This window comes from Eleutherodactylus coqui, chromosome 8, assembly GCF_035609145.1.
Source record: "Eleutherodactylus coqui strain aEleCoq1 chromosome 8, aEleCoq1.hap1, whole genome shotgun sequence".
Classification (NCBI taxonomy): Eukaryota; Metazoa; Chordata; class Amphibia; order Anura; family Eleutherodactylidae; genus Eleutherodactylus; species Eleutherodactylus coqui.
Window position 1 is genome coordinate 46,525,848 of NC_089844.1, and position 27,142 is coordinate 46,552,989.

General features: G+C 37.1%; 1 pseudogene; it reads right to left on the minus strand.

The window, feature by feature from the left end:
• Nucleotides 1–27,142, minus strand: part of LOC136577871 (serine hydroxymethyltransferase, cytosolic-like) — a 95,381-nt pseudogene that overhangs the window by 47,631 nt on the left and 20,608 nt on the right.

Consider the following 27,142-nt stretch of genomic DNA (forward strand, 5'->3'; position numbering starts at 1 on the left):
AAGTTCACAACTGCTGTGTGCCTTGTGTCCTCACTGCATCAATCAATAAATGTGCCAAACGTATCCATCAGGATCCACTCACCCAACAGAGACCAAAAGAGCCTCCCTTCAGCCTCTGTTCGGTCAGTAGATCTCAGTACCATTTTTGAGTCATGGAATCGTATGGTAAACAACACAACTCAATATACACCTATACAAGAGAAATCTATATATACTACCCTGTATATGTTTTATTAAAGTGGGAGCCTATAAGCTACATATCCCATGGAATTCCTATACATCGGAAGGTATTCCAGCCTTCCATCAGTGGTTTATGTTGGAATCAAATGTACCAGCAGGGCACTTGACTGTATATACCGTCTAATGTACAAACCCTTAAATGTGGCTACACAAGAGGACATAAACCAAAAAAGGAAAACGCCTATCACACCATAATATAAAACAATATCTTTACTGTAATCACAAATTCATGAAATCATAAATGAAAATACTTAACCCATGCAAGGGGGCGCCCCAGACGAAGGCAGCTGTTGTGCCAAAACATGTTGGGTGCACCCTGAACCCTTGCTTGGGTTAATTATTTTGCCCCCTGCCTACCTGTTGTCATGGCCCTGGCAGAGCTATCCCTGACAGCAGATGATAAAGATAATGAAGAGTCTTACCTGATCGAAAGCCGAGGCTGCTAATCTCTGTAGACCACATTGTTTCTGATAATCTGCATCACATCCAAAGCACAAAGAAAAAAGTGGTGAGAAAAGTTCTTCCGGCACAAGTCACTATATGTAATGTGTAACGTACCAAACCCCTGCGCCGGCAATGTGGTTAGTGCTGTGGTCTTACCGCACTGGGGTCAAATTGACTAAACCCCCTGCATACAAGTATATTTGGCGTAAGTCGACGGACAGCACATGGCCCGTTATTGGGCTATGAGTACATGTACATTGACAGATTTTCACACAGATCAATCATCTGCGGTAAAAAAAACTAATTACATGCTGTTTTCCTGTCCATTTCACAGACATGAAATAGCATATGCCAATGCATGTAGGTGTGCTGTGCCCGTTTACATCAGATAGCACATGGACAGCGTGCTGTCTAATGCACGTAGTACCTGAGTCTCTTGGATGCAACTATCATTCATAGCTAGTGTGTGCCTTTCCATCAGACAACATCTGCATTGAGTTTGTATCTTTTTCCTCAATAGGCAGGCTGTTTAAATATAGTATAATGCAATACCATAATATTGCATTATACTGTATGAGCGATCAGAAATCCGCAAGTTCACTTTACCCCACTTACAAATTTTTAGAGCTATGCTGCATATACAGTACTTATATACACAAAGAGCTATGCTGCATATACAGTACATATATACACAGAGCTATGCTGCATATACAGTACATATATACACAGAGCTATGCTGCATATACAGTACATATATACACAGAGAGCTATGCTGCATATACAGTACATATATACACAGAGAGCTATGCTGCATATACAGTACATATACACACAGAGCTATGCTGCATATACAGTACATATATACACACAGAGCTATGCTGCATATACAGTACATATATACACACAGAGCTATGCTGCATATACAGTACTTATATACACAGAAAGCTATGCTGCATATACAGTACATATATACACAGAGCTATGCTGCATATACAGTACATATATACACAGAGAGCTATGCTGCATATACAGTACATATATACACAGAGAGCTATGCTGCATATACAGTACATATATACACAGAGAGCTATGCTGCATATACAGTACATATACACACAGAGCTATGCTGCATATACAGTACATATACACACAGAGCTATGCTGCATATACAGTACATATATACACACAGAGCTATGCTGCATATACAGTACATATATACACACAGAGCTATGCTGCATATACAGTACATATATACACAGAGCTATGCTGCATATATAGTACATATATACACACAGAGCTATGCTGCATATACAGTACATATACACACAGAGCTATGCTGCATATATAGTGCTTACCGTATATACCGGCGTATAAGGCGACGGGGCGTATAAGACGACCCCACAACTTTCACCTTATACGCCGGTAATACAGTGGAGAAAAAAAAAATCATTACTCACCTCCCCCGGCATTCTGTCGCGCTCCGGCAGGATGTCGCTCGCTCCGGCAGGATGTCGCTCGCTCCTCGTCCCCGCCACAGCATTGCTTTCTGAATGTGGGGCTTGAAATCCCCGCCTCCAGAAAGCTAATACACACGCCGTCAGCCAGTTACAGCCATTCAATGACATCATTGAATGGCTGTGATTGGCTAAAACACACGTGGCTTCAGCCAATCACACTATTCAATGACATCATTGAATGGGTGTGATTACTAACACACGTGCGCCTTCAGCCAATCACAGCCATTCAATGAGGTCATTGAATGGCTGTAACTGGCTGACGGCGTGTGTATTAGCTTTCTGGAGGCGGGGATTTCAAGCCCCGCATTCAGAAAGCAATGCTGCACCGGGGACGAGGAGCGAGCGACATCCTGCCGGAGCGCGACAGAACGCCGGGGGAGGTGAGTAATGATTTTTTTTTTTTTACACTTTTTTTTTTGTATTACCGGCGTATAAGACGACCCCCAACTTCAGAGCAGATTTTTCGGGGTTCAAAAGTCGTCTTATACGCCGGTATATACACAGAGCTATGCTGCATATACAGTACATATATACACAGAGAGCTATGCTGCATATACAGTACATATATACACAGAGCTATGCTGCATATACAGTACATATATACACACAGAGCTATGCTGCATATAAAGTACATATATACACAGAGCTATGCTGCATATACAGTACATATATACACACAGAGCTATGCTGCATATACAGTACATATATACACAGAGCTATGCTGCATATACAGTACATATATACACACAGAGCTATGCTGCATATAAAGTACATATATACACAGAGCTATGCTGCATATACAGTACATATATACACAGAGCTATGCTGCATATACAGTACATATATACACACAGAGCTATGCTGCATATACAGTACATATATACACACAGAGCTATGCTGCATATACAGTACATATATACACACAGAGCTATGCTGCATATACAGTACATATATACACAGAGCTATGCTGCATATACAGTACTTATATACACAGAGCTATGCTGCATATATACACAGAGCCATGCTGCATATACAGTACATATATACACAGAGCTATGCTGCATATACAGTACATATATACACAAAGCTATGCTGCATATACAGTATATATATATATACACACAGCTATGCTGCATATACAGAGTACTCATATACACAGAGCTATGCTGCATATACAGTACATATATACACAGAGCTATGCTGCATATACAGTACATATATACACAGAGCTATGCTGCATATACAGTACATATATACACAAAGCTATGCTGCATATACAGTATATATATATACACACAGAGCTATGCTGCATATACAGAGTACTCATATACACACAGCTATGCTGCATATACAGTACTTATATAAGTTTTACAGGACATTATTTGGTACATTAAATGGTAACATTAAAAACTATAACCGCCATGAAAAAAAAATAAAACGACAAAAAAATCGGAACATTATGACACTTAGAAGTGGGAGACACAAAACATGAAAATGAAGAGGCAAATAATGGCTGTGTCCTCAAGGGGTTAAAGATGGGTTCCTGCTCTGTAAGACTGAGCGACCCTGTATTACATGACACCCAGTTATTTACATGAGCACCATGTAGTGCTACACTAATCCTGCTGGGGGCAGTCACCTGGTGATAGCTGCAGGATCCATGTAATCAACTGATCACCAGCAGGTCTGTGCTATGAAAGGAGGGAACCCTGTGAATGGCACTAGGGGGCGCTATCCTCATATAATCAGATCATGTTAGTATACCGGACCCCCACCGTTGTCGGAGTAGGAGAGCTCAATGCCAATTGATTTAAGGAGGTTCATGAGCTCCATAGCGCCCTCAGAAGTTTAGAAAGTGACTGCGACCCCCTGTTCATAGCACACCTAAAATACGAGACCCCACAAAATAAGTGGTATAGAGACAAAAATATTTGTTCATTACATAACCGCCCCGGCTCCACCCACAAGTCCTTATACCGGAGACGTCTTTGGGTTACATTACAGGGAGATAATACAACAGAGCCAGCAGGAACTTTCCAGAACTCTGAATTAAAGGGGTTGTGCCAAGCTATAAAGAGCCCCCTCTCCACAGGATCCACAGGAGGGGGTAACTTTATGATCAGCGGGGGTCTGACTGCTGGGAAACCCACCGATCCCAAGAACACAGTTCTGGTCAGTCCCTGAGTGAATGGAGCCATCGGCCCCCCACTGATAATTTGGGATAAACTTATACCTTGGCACAACCCCTTAGAACATAGAAGAGACATCATTCCATTACCTGAGATCACGCAGAAACGTGCGGTTGTCCGTCGTCACTCACTGCTGAGCTCTAACAGACTGAGCACAAGTGACAGTTGGAAGACTTTCAAACACCAATGCTGCGATCCTATTGGTCGGTCACTGATGCTGTCGCCATGGTGACAGATGTAACTGCAGATTCACTATATGGATATCCTTATATAAAAGGCGTCACATTTAATGCTTTAACTACTGGAAATTTTTTGAGTTTCCGTTTTTTTCATCTCCTCTATCCAAGAGCTAGAACTGTTTTATTTTACAACTCATCACTTTCTGCTGGTTTGGTTTTGCAGGACAAGTTGTACTTTTTAATGGTAACATTTAATGTGCCGTATAATATATACATTTTTCAGTGGGGTGAAATGGAAAATAATGCCTACATACCATTTCGAGGGGGGTTGGGGGTTGGAGGAGGTTGCTCTTGTAGTGTACATAGTGACTTAAAAATGACCTTAACTTCATTCTATATGTCAGTACCATTACAGCGATTCTATATTTATAGAGTTTTTTTTAGGTTTTACTACTTTTTAAAAAAAAAATCCCTTTTTTTGAAAAAGAAAGATGCTTTCTGTAGTTATATTCTGAGCCCCCCGACACCTGTACTCTTCCATCGATGGGGTGTGAGGACTTGTTTTCTGCAGAGCGAGCCGTAGTTTTGAATGCTACCATTTTTGAGTACAAACAACTTTTCATCAGTTTTTATTTATTTTTATTGTGCAGTGGGGTGACCAAAAATGCTATTTCGGCATTATGTATTTTTCTTTTTTGACAGTGTTTACTGTGTGAGATAAAAAATGTGATACTTAGAAAGTTCAGGCTTTTTCAGATGCGGTGACAATTGTGTTTATTTTTTATCATTTTGTGGAAAAATGAGAAAAGGATTTTTTTTTTTAATTTTCCACTTATTTTTTTTTACATTTTATTTCACTTAAATTGTACATTTTTTTGTGTTCTTAAGGGACATGAACTTGCAATTGTTTAATCACTTCTACAATATACTGCAATACTTCAGTACTGCAGTATATTGTACTTTTTACATTTACATATTAAGGCCAGCAAAGGCAAGGATTAATATGAATAAAGGGGTTGTCCCAGATGTACCACCTCTGCATAACCCCTTTCCCATGCACTAACATACCAAACTGTCTACCCTGGTGTCAGAGACAAAAAGTATTTGCATTCTGCAGCCAGATGTCTCTTATGTGTATCTGACAATTTCTGCACACAGTTCCTGTTTTTCATGCATAAGGGTCTCCACACAAGGACCAGTGCTGTGTGCTTGCCCCCAGGTTAAAATTTGGCAGCCAGCCCCTGAGTGTCATTCTAATGCAAAGGAAACCTCTTTGACCAGTGTGTATGGCTGTTGTAGCATAACAACCTGGAAGCATTCCTGTGTGACTGGCATCCTAGAGATCGCTAGAGGGTCTTCATAGGTACATCTAGATTTCTCCACGGCTAATGAGTCATGTGACCACAATGCACAACTTGGACTTCTAAATTGAATAGCTGCTACTGGTAGATTCTCCTTGTATAGCTGCTTCTCGATTGGTCTGTGAATGAGAGATGAGATTTATTAAAACTAGTGCATTAAAAACGCAGATGATTGGCCCACAGCAACCAGATCAGCACTTACTGTTCAGAGGCCTTGGGCCCTTTGGAAGGGTTGTTATAGGCAACGGCTCCATTATTTATTTCAACGGTTTTGATAAAAGCTTTTTTAGATTACTGATTTAATTTACTATCATTTCTGCTCAGCCACAGTGGATACACACATCCAAACCTGCATGTGTAGCTATATCCCAGGCCATCCAACAGGGGGCAGTGAAGGCTGCAAATTATTTTATTCATCAATCTGAATTTTTTACACTACAGGTATAGAGGATATATGTTTGATTAGTGGGGTCTACTATTTATCAGAAGAACAGGGTCCCATGCACCTCTTGAATAAATAAAGCAGCAGTCAGGCAAATGCTGGGGACTGCTAGGCACCTATATTGGACTATGTTCAGTAGTCAAATTAAGATGAATATGGCCCCTTAACTACAAGATTATACCTACTTTAATACTGCCCCCTATGTACAAGAATATAACTTCTATAATACTGCTCCTAAGTGCAAGAATATAACTACTATAATACTGCCCCCTATGTACAAGAATATAACTACTATAATACTGCTCCCTATGTACAAGAATATACCTATTATAATACTGCCCCCTATGTACAAGAATATAACTACTATAATACTGCCCCCTATGTACGAGAATATAACTACTATAATACTGCCCCCTATGTACAAGAATATAACTACTATAATACTGCCCCCTATGTCCAAGAATATAACTACTATAATACTGCCCCCTATGTGCAAGAATATAACTACTATAATACTGCTCCTATGTGCAAGAATATAACTACTATAATACTGCTCCTATGTGCAAGAATATAACTACTATAATACTGCTCCTATGTGCAAGAATATTACTACTATAATACTGCCCCCTATGTACAAGAATATAACTACTATAATACTGCCTCCGATATACAAGAATATAACTACTATAATACTGCCTCCGATATACAAGAATATAACTACTATAATACTGCCCCCTATGAACAAGAATATAACTACTCTACTACTGCTCCTATGTACAAGAATATAACTACTATAATACTGCCTCCTATGTACAACAATATAACTACTATAATACTGTCCCCTATGTACAACAATATAACTACTGTACTACTGCTCCCTATGTACAAGAATATAACTACTATAATACTGCTCCCTATATACAAGAATATAACTACTATAATACTGCCCCTATGTACAAGAATATAACTACTCTACTACTGCTCCTATGTACAAGAATATAACTACTCTACTACTGCTCCTATGTACAAGAATATAACTGCTCTACTACTGCTCCTATGTACAAGAATATAACTACTATAATACTGTCCCCTATGTACAACAATATAACTACTATAATACTGCCCCCTATGTACAAGAATATAACTACTATAATACTGCTGGCTATGTACAAGAAGATAACTACTATAATACTGCTCCCTATGTACAAGAATATAACTACTATAATACTGCTGCCTATATACAAGAATATAACTACTATAATACTGCTTCCTACGTACAAGAATATAACTACTATAATAATGCTCCCTATATACAAGAATATAACTACTATAATACTGCCTTCTATGTACAAGAATATAACTACTATAATACTGCCTTCTATGTACAAGAATATAACTACTATAATACTGCTTCTATGTACAAGAATATAACTACTATAATACTGCCCCCCTATGTACAAGAATATAACTACTAACATACTGCTCCTATGTACAAGAATATAACTACTATAATACTGCCCCTATGTACAAGAATATAACTACTATAATACTGACTAATATGTACAAGAATATAACTACTATAATACTGCCCCCTATGTACAAGAATATAACTACTATAATACTGCTGCCTATGTACAAGAATATAACTACTATAATACTGCTCCCTATGTACAAGAATATAACTACTATAATACTGCCGCCTATGTACAAGAATATAACTACTATAATTCTGCCCCCTATGTACAAGAATATAACTACTATAATACTGCTGCCTATGTAGAAGAATATAACTACTATAATACTGCTGCCTATATAAAAGAATATAACTACTATAATACTGCTGCCTATATACAAGAATATAACTACTATAATACTACTTCCTACGTACAAGAGTATAACTACTATAATACTGCCCCCCTATGTACAAGAATATAACTACTATAATACTGCCCCCCTATGTACAAGAATATAACTACTATAATACTGCCTCTTACGTACAAGAATATACCTACTATAGTACTGCCCTCTATGTACAAGGATATAACTACTATAATACTGCCCCCTATGCACAAGAATATAACTACTATAATACTGCCCCCTATGTACAAAGAATATAACTACTATAATACTAGCTCCTATGTACAAGAATATAACTACTATAATACTGCCCCTATGTACAAAAATATAACTACTATAATACTGGCCCCTATGTACAAGAATATAACTAGTATAATACTGCCCCCTATGTACAAGAATATAACTACTATAATACTGCCCCCTATGTACAAGAATACAACTACTATAATACTGCCCCCTATGTACAAGAATACAACTACTATAATACTGCCCACTATGTACAAGAATATAACTACTATAATACTGCTCCCTATGTACAAGAATATAACTACTATAATACTGCTCCCTATGTACAAGAATATAACTACTATAATAATGCTCCCTATGTACAAGAATATAACTACTATAATACTGCTGGCTATGTACAAGAAGATAACTACTATAATACTGCTCCCTATGTACAAGAATATAACTACTATAATACTGCTGCCTATATACAAGAATATAACTACTATAATACTGCTTCCTACGTACAAGAATATAACTACTATAATAATGCTCCCTATATACAAGAATATAACTACTATAATACTGCCTTCTATGTACAAGAATATAACTACTATAATACTGCCTTCTATGTACAAGAATATAACTACTATAATACTGCTTCTATGTACAAGAATATAACTACTATAATACTGCCCCCCTATGTACAAGAATATAACTACTAACATACTGCTCCTATGTACAAGAATATAACTACTATAATACTGCCCCTATGTACAAGAATATAACTACTATAATACTGACTAATATGTACAAGAATATAACTACTATAATACTGCCCCCTATGTACAAGAATATAACTACTATAATACTGCTGCCTATGTACAAGAATATAACTACTATAATACTGCTCCCTATGTACAAGAATATAACTACTATAATACTGCCGCCTATGTACAAGAATATAACTACTATAATTCTGCCCCCTATGTACAAGAATATAACTACTATAATACTGCTGCCTATGTAGAAGAATATAACTACTATAATACTGCTGCCTATATAAAAGAATATAACTACTATAATACTGCTGCCTATATACAAGAATATAACTACTATAATACTACTTCCTACGTACAAGAGTATAACTACTATAATACTGCCCCCCTATGTACAAGAATATAACTACTATAATACTGCCCCCCTATGTACAAGAATATAACTACTATAATACTGCCTCTTACGTACAAGAATATACCTACTATAGTACTGCCCTCTATGTACAAGGATATAACTACTATAATACTGCCCCCTATGCACAAGAATATAACTACTATAATACTGCCCCCTATGTACAAAGAATATAACTACTATAATACTAGCTCCTATGTACAAGAATATAACTACTATAATACTGCCCCTATGTACAAAAATATAACTACTATAATACTGGCCCCTATGTACAAGAATATAACTACTATAATACTGGCTCCTATGTACAAGGATATAACTACTAAAATACTGCCCCCTATGTACAACAATATAACTACTCTACTACTGCTCCCTATGTACAAGAATATAACTACTATAATACTGCTCCTATGTACAAGAATATAACTACTGTAATACTGCTTCTATGTACAAGAATATAGCTACTATAATACTGCTTCTATGTACAAGAATATAACTACTATAATACTGCTTCTATGTACAAGAATATAACTACTATAATACTGCTTCTATTTACAAGAATATAACTACTATAATACTGCCCCCTATGTACAAGAATATAACTACTATAATACTGCTCCCTATAAACAAGAATATAACTACTATAATACTGCCTTCTATGTACAAGAATTTAACTACTATAATACTGCCCCCTATGTACAAGAATATAACTACTATAATACTGCCCCCTATGTACAAGAATATAACTATTATAATACTGCCCCCTATGTACAAGAATATAACTACTCTACTACTGCTCCCTATGTACAAGAATATAAGTACTATAATACTGCTCCTATGCACAAGAATATAACTACTATAATACTGCTTCTATGTACAAGAATAAAACTACTATAATACTGCTTCTATGTACAAGAATATAACTACTATAATACTGCCCCCTATGTACAAGAATATAACTACTATAATACTGCTCCCTATAAACAAGATTATAACTACTATAATACTGCCCCCTATGTACAAGAATATAACTACTATAATACTGCCCCCTATGTACAAGAATACAACTACTATAATACTGCCCCCTATGTACAAGAATATAACTACTATAATACTGCTCCCTATGTACAAGAATATAATTTTGTCACAGTAGGGTTCTGTAGTGTCTCTAAAACATAACTTTTAATCAAAACTAAAATAAAAAGGAATTTGTACCACAAAGTCCTAAATTCTAGACACACAATTACATAAAAAAGCTGCACCCCTATATTTTAGAAGGGGAAAGCAGTGTATGAAACGCCTAGGAAACCAATAATTTTGTATCAACGGTATCCAAATTTCTATCTCTGTATTCGTTGGTACAAGTCCTAGAGCTAAAACAATTAGAAATTGGGTCGGCTCACTAAAGATAGTGTTCCCGGCTTATTAGGACAACTGCAGCTAGTCAGTAGATGGAGGACATATATCCGTTTTATAGAGCCCAAACGTTAATCCTCCCATAGAGAAAAAGCTGCCTTTAGTGTCACAAAAAATGCCGTGAGTGTGATAATGATCACACTAATTAAGCTAGTTCCAAAGGGAATCAGGCATAAAGCTGGCATTAAGGCATATGGCTCACCGGAAAAGGAATATTTTTGTGAGCTGTAGCCTATCAAAGAGCCATGCAGTACGCCAAACTGCCAATTCAATTACTTCGTAGGTTCAAAAATAGTTGGTTTGTTCAAACATAGTTGGTTCAACGCGTTTCGGCTAAAAATGGCGTAGCCTCATCAGGAACCATCAAAGATTTTTTAACCAAAGAAACAGCTTCTGGCTAATAAGTTAATCCCGAGGTTGGGTAACAAAAACAGCTTCTGGCTAATAGGTTAATCCCCAAATCGGGAAAAAGTAACCTCTTACAAGAGGGAGGTAGTCAATCCTAACACTAGGTAGATCAAAAAATAAAGTAAACCCAGTTTCCCCCCTGGTAAGAAAGCAGGAACAAAATAACAAAGTATCAGCACCAGCCTCAGTGGTAGGCTGGCAGCTATGTACAAGAATATAACTACTATAATACTGCTCCCTATGTACAAGAATATAACTACTATAATAATGCTCCCTATGTACAAGAATATAACTACTATAATACTGCTGGCTATGTACAAGAATATAACTACTATAATACTGCTCCCTATGTACAAGAATATAACTACTATAATACTGCTGCCTATATACAAGAATATAACTACTATAATACTGCTTCCTACGTACAAGAATATAACTACTATAATAATGCTCCCTATGTACAAGAATATAACTACTATAATACTGCTGCCTATGTACAAGAATATAACTACTATAATACTGCCTTCTATGTACAAGGATATAACTACTATAATACTGCTTCTATGTACAAGAATATAACTACTATAATACTGCTGCCTATATACAAGAAAATAACTTCTATAATACTGTCCCCCTATGTACAAGAATATAACTACTAACATACTGCTCCCTATGTACAAGAATATAACTACTATAATACTGCCCCTATGTACAAGAATATAACTACTATAATACTGACTAATATGTACAAGAATATAACTACTATAATTCTGCTGCCTATGTACAAGAACATAACTACTATAATACTGCCCCCTATGTACAAGAATATAACTACTATAATACTGCCCCCTATGTACAAGAATATAACTACTATAATACTGCTGCCTATATAAAAGAATATAACTACTATAATACTGCTGCCTATATACAAGAATATAACTACTATAATACTACTTCCTACGTACAAGAGTATAACTACTATAATACTGCCCCCCTATGTACAAGAATATAACTACTATAATACTGCCCCCCTATGTACAAGAATATAACTACTATAATACTGCCCCCCTATGTACAAGAATATAACTACTATAATACTGCCCCCCTACGTACAAGAATATAACTACTATAATACTGCCTCTTACGTACAAGAATATACCTACTATAGTACTGCCCTCTATGTACAAGGATATAACTACTATAATACTGCCCCCTATGCACAAGAATATAACTACTATAATCCTGCTCTTATGTACAAGAATATAACTACTACAGTATTGCCCCCTATGTACAAGGATATAACTACTATAATACTGCCTCCTATGTACAATAATATACCTACTATAGTACTGCCCCCTATGTACAAGAATATAACTACTATAATACTGCCCCCTATGTACAAGACTATAACTACTATAATACTGCCCCCTATGTACAAGAATATAACTACTATAATACTGCCCCCTATGTACAAGAATATAACTACTATAATACTGCCCCTATGTACAAGAATCTAACTACTATAATACTGCCCCCTATGTACAAGAATCTAACTACTATAATACTGCCCCCTATGTACAAGAATATAACTACTATAATACTGCCCCCTATGCACAAGAATATACATACTATAATACTGACCCCTATGCACAAGAATATACATATTATAATACTGACCCCTATGCACAAGAATCTAACTACTATAATACTGGCTCCTATATACAAGAATATAACTACTATAATGCTGCCCCCTATGTACAAGAATATAACTACTATAATACTGCCCCCTATGTACAAGAATATAACTACTATAATACTGGCTCCTATGTACAAGAATATAACTACTATAATACTGCCCCCTATGTACAAGAATATAACTACTATAATACTGCTCCCTATGTACAAGAATATAACTACTATAATACTGGCTCCTATGTACAAGAATATAACTACTATAATACTGCCCCCTATGTACAAGAATATAACTATTATAATACTGCCCCCTATGTACAAGAATATAACTACTCTACTACTGCTCCCTATGTACAAGAATATAACTACTATAATACTGCCCCCTATGTACAAGAATATAACTACTATAATACTGCTTCTATGTACAAGAATAAAACTACTATAATACTGCTTCTATGTACAAGAATATAACTACTATAATACTGCCCCCTATGTACAAGAATATAACTACTATAATACTGCTCCCTATAAACAAGATTATAACTACTATAATACTGCCCCCTATGTACAAGAATATAACTACTATAATACTGCCCCCTATGTACAAGAATACAACTACTATAATACTGCCCCCTATGTACAAGAATATAACTACTATAATACTGCTCCCTATGTACAAGAATATAACTACTATAATACTGCTCCCTATGTACAAGAATATAACTACTATAATAATGCTCCCTATGTACAAGAATATAACTACTATAATACTGCTGGCTATGTACAAGAATATAACTACTATAATACTGCTCCCTATGTACAAGAATATAACTACTATAATACTGCTGCCTATATACAAGAATATAACTACTATAATACTGCTTCCTACGTACAAGAATATAACTACTATAATAATGCTCCCTATGTACAAGAATATAACTACTATAATACTGCTGCCTATGTACAAGAATATAACTACTATAATACTGCCTTCTATGTACAAGGATATAACTACTATAATACTGCTTCTATGTACAAGAATATAACTACTATAATACTGCTCCCTATGTACAAGAATATAACTACTATAATACTGCCGCCTATGTACAAGAATATAACTACTATAATTCTGCCCCCTATGTACAAGAATATAACTACTATAATACTGCTGCCTATGTAGAAGAATATAACTACTATAATACTGCTGCCTATATAAAAGAATATAACTACTATAATACTGCTGCCTATATACAAGAATATAACTACTATAATACTACTTCCTACGTACAAGAGTATAACTACTATAATACTGCCCCCCTATGTACAAGAATATAACTACTATAATACTGCCCCCCTATGTACAAGAATATAACTACTATAATACTGCCTCTTACGTACAAGAATATACCTACTATAGTACTGCCCTCTATGTACAAGGATATAACTACTATAATACTGCCCCCTATGCACAAGAATATAACTACTATAATACTGCCCCCTATGTACAAAGAATATAACTACTATAATACTAGCTCCTATGTACAAGAATATAACTACTATAATACTGCCCCTATGTACAAAAATATAACTACTATAATACTGGCCCCTATGTACAAGAATATAACTAGTATAATACTGCCCCCTATGTACAAGAATATAACTACTATAATACTGCCCCCTATGTACAAGAATACAACTACTATAATACTGCCCCCTATGTACAAGAATACAACTACTATAATACTGCCCACTATGTACAAGAATATAACTACTATAATACTGCTCCCTATGTACAAGAATATAACTACTATAATACTGCTCCCTATGTACAAGAATATAACTACTATAATAATGCTCCCTATGTACAAGAATATAACTACTATAATACTGCTGGCTATGTACAAGAAGATAACTACTATAATACTGCTCCCTATGTACAAGAATATAACTACTATAATACTGCTGCCTATATACAAGAATATAACTACTATAATACTGCTTCCTACGTACAAGAATATAACTACTATAATAATGCTCCCTATATACAAGAATATAACTACTATAATACTGCCTTCTATGTACAAGAATATAACTACTATAATACTGCCTTCTATGTACAAGAATATAACTACTATAATACTGCTTCTATGTATAAGAATATAACTACTATAATACTGCCCCCCTATGTACAAGAATATAACTACTAACATACTGCTCCTATGTACAAGAATATAACTACTATAATACTGCCCCTATGTACAAGAATATAACTACTATAATACTGACTAATATGTACAAGAATATAACTACTATAATACTGCCCCCTATGTACAAGAATATAACTACTATAATACTGCTGCCTATGTACAAGAATATAACTACTATAATACTGCTCCCTATGTACAAGTATATAACTACTATAATACTGCCGCCTATGTACAAGAATATAACTACTATAATTCTGCCCCCTATGTACAAGAATATAACTACTATAATACTGCTGCCTATGTAGAAGAATATAACTACTATAATACTGCTGCCTATATAAAAGAATATAACTACTATAATACTGCTGCCTATATACAAGAATATAACTACTATAATACTACTTCCTACGTACAAGAGTATAACTACTATAATACTGCCCCCCTATGTACAAGAATATAACTACTATAATACTGCCCCCCTATGTACAAGAATATAACTACTATAATACTGCCTCTTACGTACAAGAATATACCTACTATAGTACTGCCCTCTATGTACAAGGATATAACTACTATAATACTGCCCCCTATGCACAAGAATATAACTACTATAATACTGCCCCCTATGTACAAAGAATATAACTACTATAATACTAGCTCCTATGTACAAGAATATAACTACTATAATACTGCCCCTATGTACAAAAATATAACTACTATAATACTGGCCCCTATGTACAAGAATATAACTACTATAATACTGGCTCCTATGTACAAGGATATAACTACTAAAATACTGCCCCCTATGTACAACAATATAACTACTCTACTACTGCTCCCTATGTACAAGAATATAACTACTATAATACTGCTCCTATGTACAAGAATATAACTACTGTAATACTGCTTCTATGTACAAGAATATAGCTACTATAATACTGCTTCTATGTACAAGACTATAACTACTATAATACTGCTTCTATGTACAAGAATATAACTACTATAATACTGCTTCTATTTACAAGAATATAACTACTATAATACTGCCCCCTATGTACAAGAATATAACTACTATAATACTGCTCCCTATAAACAAGAATATAACTACTATAATACTGCCTTCTATGTACAAGAATATAACTACTATAATACTGCCCCCTATGTACAAGAATATAACTACTATAATACTGCCCCCTATGTACAAGAATATAACTATTATAATACTGCCCCCTATGTACAAGAATATAACTACTCTACTACTGCTCCCTATGTACAAGAATATAAGTACTATAATACTGCTCCTATGCACAAGAATATAACTACTATAATACTGCTTCTATGTACAAGAATAAAACTACTATAATACTGCTTCTATGTACAAGAATATAACTACTATAATACTGCCCCCTATGTACAAGAATATAACTACTATAATACTGCTCCCTATAAACAAGATTATAACTACTATAATACTGCCCCCTATGTACAAGAATATAACTACTATAATACTGCCCCCTATGTACAAGAATACAACTACTATAATACTGCCCCCTATGTACAAGAATATAACTACTATAATACTGCTCCCTATGTACAAGAATATAACTACTATAATACTGCTCCCTATGTACAAGAATATAACTACTATAATAATGCTCCCTATGTACAAGAATATAACTACTATAATACTGCTGGCTATGTACAAGAATATAACTACTATAATACTGCTCCCTATGTACAAGAATATAACTACTATAATACTGCTGCCTATATACAAGAATATAACTACTATAATACTGCTTCCTACGTACAAGAATATAACTACTATAATAATGCTCCCTATGTACAAGAATATAACTACTATAATACTGCTGCCTATGTACAAGAATATAACTACTATAATACTGCCTTCTATGTACAAGGATATAACTACTATAATACTGCTTCTATGTACAAGAATATAACTACTATAATACTGCTGCCTATATACAAGAAAATAACTTCTATAATACTGTCCCCCTATGTACAAGAATATAACTACTAACATACTGCTCCCTATGTACAAGAATATAACTACTATAATACTGCCCCTATGTACAAGAATATAACTACTATAATACTGACTAATATGTACAAGAATATAACTACTATAATTCTGCTGCCTATGTACAAGAACATAACTACTATAATACTGCCCCCTATGTACAAGAATATAACTACTATAATACTGCCCCCTATGTACAAGAATATAACTACTATAATACTGCTGCCTATATAAAAGAATATAACTACTATAATACTGCTGCCTATATACAAGAATATAACTACTATAATACTACTTCCTACGTACAAGAGTATAACTACTATAATACTGCCCCCCTATGTACAAGAATATAACTACTATAATACTGCCCCCCTATGTACAAGAATATAACTACTATAATACTGCCCCCCTATGTACAAGAATATAACTACTATAATACTGCCCCCCTACGTACAAGAATATAACTACTATAATACTGCCTCTTACGTACAAGAATATACCTACTATAGTACTGCCCTCTATGTACAAGGATATAACTACTATAATACTGCCCCCTATGCACAAGAATATAACTACTATAATCCTGCTCTTATGTACAAGAATATAACTACTACAGTATTGCCCCCTATGTACAAGGATATAACTACTATAATACTGCCTCCTATGTACAATAATATACCTACTATAGTACTGCCCCCTATGTACAAGAATATAACTACTATAATACTGCCCCCTATGTACAAGACTATAACTACTATAATACTGCCCCCTATGTACAAGAATATAACTACTATAATACTGCCCCCTATGTACAAGAATATAACTACTATAATACTGCCCCTATGTACAAGAATCTAACTACTATAATACTGCCCCCTATGTACAAGAATCTAACTACTATAATACTGCCCCCTATGTACAAGAATATAACTACTATAATACTGCCCCCTATGCACAAGAATATACATACTATAATACTGACCCCTATGCACAAGAATATACATATTATAATACTGACCCCTATGCACAAGAATCTAACTACTATAATACTGGCTCCTATATACAAGAATATAACTACTATAATGCTGCCCCCTATGTACAAGAATATAACTACTATAATACTGCCCCCTATGTACAAGAATATAACTACTATAATACTGGCTCCTATGTACAAGAATATAACTACTATAATACTGCCCCCTATGTACAAGAATATAACTACTATAATACTGCTCCCTATGTACAAGAATATAACTACTATAATACTGGCTCCTATGTACAAGAATATAACTACTATAATACTGCCCCCTATGTACAAGAATATAACTATTATAATACTGCCCCCTATGTACAAGAATATAACTACTCTACTACTGCTCCCTATGTACAAGAATATAACTACTATAATACTGCCCCCTATGTACAAGAATATAACTACTATAATACTGCTTCTATGTACAAGAATAAAACTACTATAATACTGCTTCTATGTACAAGAATATAACTACTATAATACTGCCCCCTATGTACAAGAATATAACTACTATAATACTGCTCCCTATAAACAAGATTATAACTACTATAATACTGCCCCCTATGTACAAGAATATAACTACTATAATACTGCCCCCTATGTACAAGAATACAACTACTATAATACTGCCCCCTATGTACAAGAATATAACTACTATAATACTGCTCCCTATGTACAAGAATATAACTACTATAATACTGCTCCCTATGTACAAGAATATAACTACTATAATAATGCTCCCTATGTACAAGAATATAACTACTATAATACTGCTGGCTATGTACAAGAATATAACTACTATAATACTGCTCCCTATGTACAAGAATATAACTACTATAATACTGCTGCCTATATACAAGAATATAACTACTATAATACTGCTTCCTACGTACAAGAATATAACTACTATAATAATGCTCCCTATGTACAAGAATATAACTACTATAATACTGCTGCCTATGTACAAGAATATAACTACTATAATACTGCCTTCTATGTACAAGGATATAACTACTATAATACTGCTTCTATGTACAAGAATATAACTACTATAATACTGCTGCCTATATACAAGAAAATAACTTCTATAATACTGTCCCCCTATGTACAAGAATATAACTACTAACATACTGCTCCCTATGTACAAGAATATAACTACTATAATACTGCCCCTATGTACAAGAATATAACTACTATAATACTGACTAATATGTACAAGAATATAACTACTATAATTCTGCTGCCTATGTACAAGAACATAACTACTATAATACTGCCCCCTATGTACAAGAATATAACTACTATAATACTGCCCCCTATGTACAAGAATATAACTACTATAATACTGCTGCCTATATAAAAGAATATAACTACTATAATACTGCTGCCTATATACAAGAATATAACTACTATAATACTACTTCCTACGTACAAGAGTATAACTACTATAATACTGCCCCCCTATGTACAAGAATATAACTACTATAATACTGCCCCCCTATGTACAAGAATATAACTACTATAATACTGCCCCCCTATGTACAAGAATATAACTACTATAATACTGCCCCCCTACGTACAAGAATATAACTACTATAATACTGCCTCTTACGTACAAGAATATACCTACTATAGTACTGCCCTCTATGTACAAGGATATAACTACTATAATACTGCCCCCTATGCACAAGAATATAACTACTATAATCCTGCTCTTATGTACAAGAATATAACTACTACAGTATTGCCCCCTATGTACAAGGATATAACTACTATAATACTGCCTCCTATGTACAATAATATACCTACTATAGTACTGCCCCCTATGTACAAGAATATAACTACTATAATACTGCCCCCTATGTACAAGACTATAACTACTATAATACTGCTCCCTATGTACAAGAATATAACTACTATAATACTGGCTCCTATGTACAAGAATATAACTACTATAATACTGCCCCCTATGTACAAGAATATAACTACTATAATACTGCTCCCTATAAACAAGAATATAACTACTATAATACTGCCTTCTATGTACAAGAATATAACTACTATAATACTGCCCCCTATGTACAAGAATATAACTACTATAATACTGCCCCCTATGTACAAGAATATAACTACTATAATACTGCTCCCTATGTACAAGAATATAACTACTATAATACTGCTCCCTATGTACAAGAATATAACTACTATAATAATGCTCCCTATGTACAAGAATATAACTACTATAATACTGCTGGCTATGTACAAGAATATAACTACTATAGTACTGGTTCCTATGTACAATAATATAACTACTATAATACTGCCCCCTATGTACAAGAACTTAACTACTATAATTCTGCCCCCTATGTACAAGAATATAACTACTATAATAATGCTCCCTATGTACAAGAATATAACTACTATAATACTGCTGGCTATGTACAAGAATATAACTACTATAATACTGCTTCCTATGTACAAGAGTATAACTACTATAATACTGCCCCCTATGTACAAGAATATAACTACTATAATACTGCCTCTTACGTACAAGAATATACCTACTATAGTACTGCCCCCTATGTACAAGAATATAACTACTATAATATTGCCTCCTATGTAAAAGGATATACCTACTATAGTATTGCCCCCTATGTACAAGGATATAACTACTATAATACTGCCCCCTATGTACAAGGATATAACTACTATAATACTGCCTCCTATGTACAAGAATATAACTACAATACTGCCCCCTATGTACAAGAATATAACTACTATAATACTGTCCCCTATGTACAAGAATATAACTACTATAATACTGCCCCCTATGTACAAGAATATAACTACTATAATACTGCCTCCTATGTACAAGAATATAACTACTCTAATACTGCTCCTATGTACAACAATATAACTACTATAATACTGCCTCCTATGTACCAGAATATAACTACTATAATACTGCCTCCTATGTACAACAATATAACTACTATAATACTGCTCCTATGTACAACAATATAACTACTATAATACTGCCCCCTATGTACAAGAATATAACTACTATAATACTGCCTCCTATGTACAAGAATATAACTACTCTAATACTGCTCCTATGTACAACAATATAACTACTATAATACTGCCCCCTATGTACAAGAATATAACTACTATAATACTGCCTCCTATGTACAACAATATAACTACTATAATACTGCCCCCTATGTACAAGAATATAACTACTATAATACTGCCCCTATGTACAAGAATATAACTACTCTAATACTGCTCCTATGTACAACAATATAACTACTATAATACTGCCTCCTATGTACAAGAATATAACTACTATAATACTGCTCCCTATGCACAAGAATATAACTACTATAATACTGCCCCCTATGTACAAGAATATAACTACTATAATATGTACGTAAGGACTCCCCCGAGGTGAATGTGTTGTGCGCTATAACCTGCAGGACAGTCTACGGCCACTTCTTCTTTCTTGATGAAACAATTGGGGATTTCGTACCTGGACGCTACGGATATGGCTTCAGCCGCAGCTGGAACAGGAAATCCCAGGGTTCATCTTCCAACAGGACGGGTGAAGTGAGAAGTCAGCTCGATAGGCGACTACCAAACAGATGGGTTGGTCAGGCACATGGTGACGTCAGTGAACTGCTTCCTTGGCCTCCACGTTCCCCGGACCTTCCCTTGTATTTCTCTGGGGGAGTGTTACTGTTTATATGCCCCCCTTATCACCCACTATGTGTGATCAGTGGCATCACGGAAGCCATCGCATCAGTCGTGATTTGCTACAACATGTATGATCGGGCTCACACGGCCAAAAGCGTTAAGTGCCACAGGGCTCCTGCAGCGCTTTACTGGCCGTGATCCTATGTACGTCTGCATATGGCGGCAAAATTGCACTGTGAATGGGCTTGTACTCACGCAGGCAGTCATGAAGAGTACACCTTGTATTTTTTTTTTTGTTTATATTACCTATAGCGTTGCATATGGGCGGCGTGTATACGCATCATCGCTAAGCAATATAATTGCATACGGGTGCGGGTATATACTCAACAGGGAACAATGGTCTTCCCGCCACGAGGTTTAAATAAAGTGTTAATCTTTCTTCTCCGAAGTATTAGGATTTTGGTGTAGTAGAGAACTCTGATTCCAGCCACTGTAGCAGGATGCCGGCAGATTTAGTACTTTCCTATCACCACAAAATAAAGTGCACCAAATACGGTGAACTTCACACAATTCATCAGATGGCTGATAAAGCATATTCCTGCAGCGGCTCTTAGTAAGGCTACTTGGGAGCATCTGCCATTCACGTTGGAGTTGTCTGAATGCAGCCCATGTGTGGGAACATCCACATAACATGAACTACTCACTTTGATGAATGAAATGTGCAACTTTCTTGAAGTTGTCTTCTCGGAATCCTCGGGAAGGCCACTGGGATGAAGAGCCCTCTTGTCACCTGCCGAGGGCACAGGTAGCGGAAAACATTCATCAATGACATGGTGCAGTCTGCGTGGCTTAGAAAGACTTCAAAATAGATTTCACATCCGAACCTCTGACTGACATTAATCAGGTTTAGTTCCTCATGAATCCACAGGATACGGATCCGCTGCCCCGTTTCCATAGTTGTATCACTTACTTCACACCTCCAATAGAGCTGCACTCACCTGGGCAGGTGTTCTTGTTGCAAGCAATGGCGCAGGCTTCAAGGACCTTCTCTGCTCTTCCTCCATCTGTCTTCTTGTTCTTCAGGTCCACGAGGATGAGATGATTATTAGAACCTCCTGTGAAGTGACGGAGCACACATTTATGTCCAGTAATTCTGACAAAACAAGAAGCAGTTAGAGTTGTTTCAACCAAGTTAGAGGGGTTGTCCCACTTCTTGCCATTTGGCTGCAGGAAACAGATAGTTCCGTATACTGCACAGTGACTCGCAGTGATATAGGCCAAGTCTTGAACCATTCAATAAGACTTAGCATGCAGTACCAATCTAGGCCACCGTGCAATGTACAGCGCTGTCTGCCATCTAGAGAGACATACTCCGTGATGTCCCGCGGCGTTCTGGTCCTCTAGGACCTGACGCCGGCGCCAGTGCACAGGGCAAGGAGGCTCAGGAAATTTAAAAACTCTCTACTCCTGGCTAGTATGAGTAGCTGAGAGCAGGGAGCTGTCACCAAGAGCAGCTGTATGCGGTTCTCGGTCACATGATCGCTGCTATCCAATGGATAACAGCGATCATGTAAAAGTTTAAAAAAAGTGTAAAAAAGTTTGTTTCATCTCCCCTCGTGCATCATATCCATGAGGGGAGATGAAATGATATACCTAGGGCCCCCGGATTAATCTGCAGACCTTACCCCGGCATCTGCACACGTGCCCATCTCCAAAATGGTGGACGCATGCACAAAAGCCGTGGATTGCCAGGGTAATCTAAAATCTCCGTGCTCCTGGCTACCAAATATAGCCGAGAGTCTGGAGTTTACACGTGAATGTCGCTATCCAATGGATAACGGCGATCACTTTAATTTAAAAACTAGTTAACGTTTCACTTTCCATCTCTGATCCGATCCATGAGGGGAGTTACGTACCTAAGGTCTCTGGCGAGGTCCTTTGATCTTTATCCGTGGTTCTCTCCCTAGATTTGGCGCATGCACCAGTGCCAAAATTGCAGATGCAAGTGCAGTAGTTGGGGAGGGCCTGGGAAATGTAAAATCTCCTTGCTCCTGGCTACTAAAGGCAGCCGAGAGCCTGTAGCAGTGACCGAGGGCCCCGGTGAGCGGTCTCAGTGGATAATGGCGATCAGGTAAAAGTTAAAAGACAGTTGAAGTTTGATACTTTGTTCGGTTTGGGCCCCGTTGTGTATACAGACATACAATTAGGGCCACAATGGGCATGTCTCTGAAGACAGGACAAACAGGGGGATCCATTTTGGGGTGAAAGTCTTCATTCTGATGCGTGCTGTAAAAAAAAAAAAAATGTTTTTAAAATGACACAATTGCCAAAAAAATGAAAATCACAATTTTTTCCTTTCTGATTTGCTTAGATTTATTCAAAATCTGTGGGGTCAAAATATGCAGTACACCCCTAGAAGAATTCGATAAGGGGTCTAGTTTTCAAAATGGGATCATTTGTGGGGATTCTCTGTCGTTTTGGCTGCTCAAGGGCTCTACAAGTGGACAGTGGGGCCTCAAACAGAATGCCATGCTCTTTCAGTGTTTTACTTTGATTCCCTACATTTGGTATATACACATTTTCTTTTGGGTCCATGTTGTCTTTTTTTGAAGTGCCGCATGCTTAAGGTATGGCGTTTAACATACTTCTCTCTATAGGAAATACACTAAAAACAAAAAAACACTAAAGCCTCTAAAATAAAATCTGTCTCGTCTATTGGGGGACACCGCTTAGGACCATGGGGTATAGCTACTGCCACTAGGAGGCAGACACTAAGCAAGAAAGTGTGAGCTCCTCCTACCAGCTGTTCCCCTCCTGCAGGCACCAAGCTAGCCAGTTTGTACGCAAGCAGTAGGAGCAGCAAGTAGACAAGCGAAAACCATAAACAATGTAACAGAGTTTAGAACCACGTGTTGAAGGGGTGAGCTCTGGGACCTCTTCCTGAGGGCTTATTTACACGAGCGTATATCAGCCGTCGTTTTCATGGCTGGCTGCTACACGCTTTCATCTGAGCACTCCCCCCCCTCCCACTCACCGACTCTGTTTCTCTCCTCCCCTCGAGCGGTTTCAATGGGAGTAGGCAGAACAGGGGAGGAGCTTCACCGACCCTTGTCCATAGCCAGCAATGGGAGTGGGCGGGACAGAGTGTCGCTTAGCTCCGCCCACATCCCACCCACTCCTATTGCAGACACTGGACTGGAGGAGAGAGGCAGAGAGCCGGTGAGGGGAGGGAAGGGGGCAACTGCTTAGATGTAAGCGTATATCGGCTGGGCGTGAAAACCTGACCGGTATACGCTCGTGTAAATAAGCCCTCAGCCTGTGATGTCACATTCATCCGTGCCATGACATTTATATAACTCATTCCCATTCAACTGAATGAAACTGAGCAGCAATACAAGTAACCAGCACTACACACTGCGCAACACTGTGTCTGGTATCCAATAAAGAGGCCGCAGCGCTCACCCAAGCATCGCATCCCCATTAAAAAGCTGATGCCAGAAGTCAGCCCACTCCACTGATTTGACAATATCGAATACCCAGAAAACCCCTTTAAACAAACACCCGATATCACTGGGTGCCACATATTGCTTCATGCTTCCTACAGTTTCTTAGTGGTGGACCTGTTCATGGTGAACAACCCGCTCATTGATGAGCAGCAGTGATTTCTTACATTCCCCCCCGTGTATCGGCACATCTGCTCTGTAAAACATTCCCTTCTATAATATCATAATGCGGAAACTGTAACAAATCTCACCAGTAACAATGTGATAACCGAGCTCTTCCAATGCACTTGCCAACGCCCGGCAATTAGAGAGAACCTGTTTCTGGTACAACCTGAACTCTGGGGTCATCGCTTGTTTTAGTGTCACAGCAATACCTGTAATAGATCACCATGTGGAATATATCTGATGAAACCATAAACGTTTGGTGGGTGGTGGATACACCATAAAGCCCATTTAATGTCGGTGGGTCGTACCTGCAATAGCGTGATTATGGGGTCCACCTTGTAGGCCAGGAAACACAGCTTGATTGATCAGGCTCTCATAATTGTACATCATTTCCTTCCCCGTCTTTGGATCCAGACTGCGGACGCCTGAAGAAATCACATCAGTTCAGCATTCGTAGAAGTCCCTCATTCCATCTCCCTGAGGAGAACAACTCACCCTTCCGGTAAAAGATAACGCCAGCTTGGCAGCCGCGCAGGGTCTTGTGGGTTGTGGTGGTCACAACATCACAGTGTTCAAAAGGAGAAGGCACGACTCCGGCTGCCACCAACCCGCTGATGTGCGCCATGTCAGCCATGAGAATAGCATTGTTTTCATCAGCAATCGCCCTCATCCGAGCATAGTCCAAATCCCGGGAGTAGCAGCTGACGCCTTAGACAGGGAAAGGAAAAATATCACAAGGTTCAAAACTCTTTATTGTAAACTTTTACAACAATACAGGTGACACATTTGATGAATTGATGTAAATCGATGATGGAGGTTGTAGTACTCACCAGCAATGATCAGTTTGGGATGAAACAAGCGGGCATTTTCCTCTAGTTTGTCGCAGTCTATATAACCGGTGTTTGGATTCACCTGTATAAGGCCTCATGTCCACGGGGAAAATCAGGCCCGCTACGGATTCTACATGGAGAATCTGCAGCAGGTCCCTCCTGCCCCGCGGACATGAGGGCTGAAAATAGGAATTTAAAAGAATTAACTCACCCGCAGCGGACCGGGAAGGTCTTCTCTTCCTCACGGCCGGATCTTCTCTTTCGGCCGGCGGATGAACTCGGCACGCCGGTGGCACTTCGCCGGCGTGCCGCGCGCATGCGCCGGGCACATCCGCCGAGCCGACGCAAAAAAGATCCGGTCGTGAGGAAGAGAAGACCCTCCCGGCCCGCTGCGGGTGAGTTAATTCTTATTTTAGGTCTCCCGCGGATCTAGACGGCTTCCATAGGCTTCAATACAAGCCTGCGGGAGACCCGCACGAAAATGGAGCATGGTCCAGATTTTC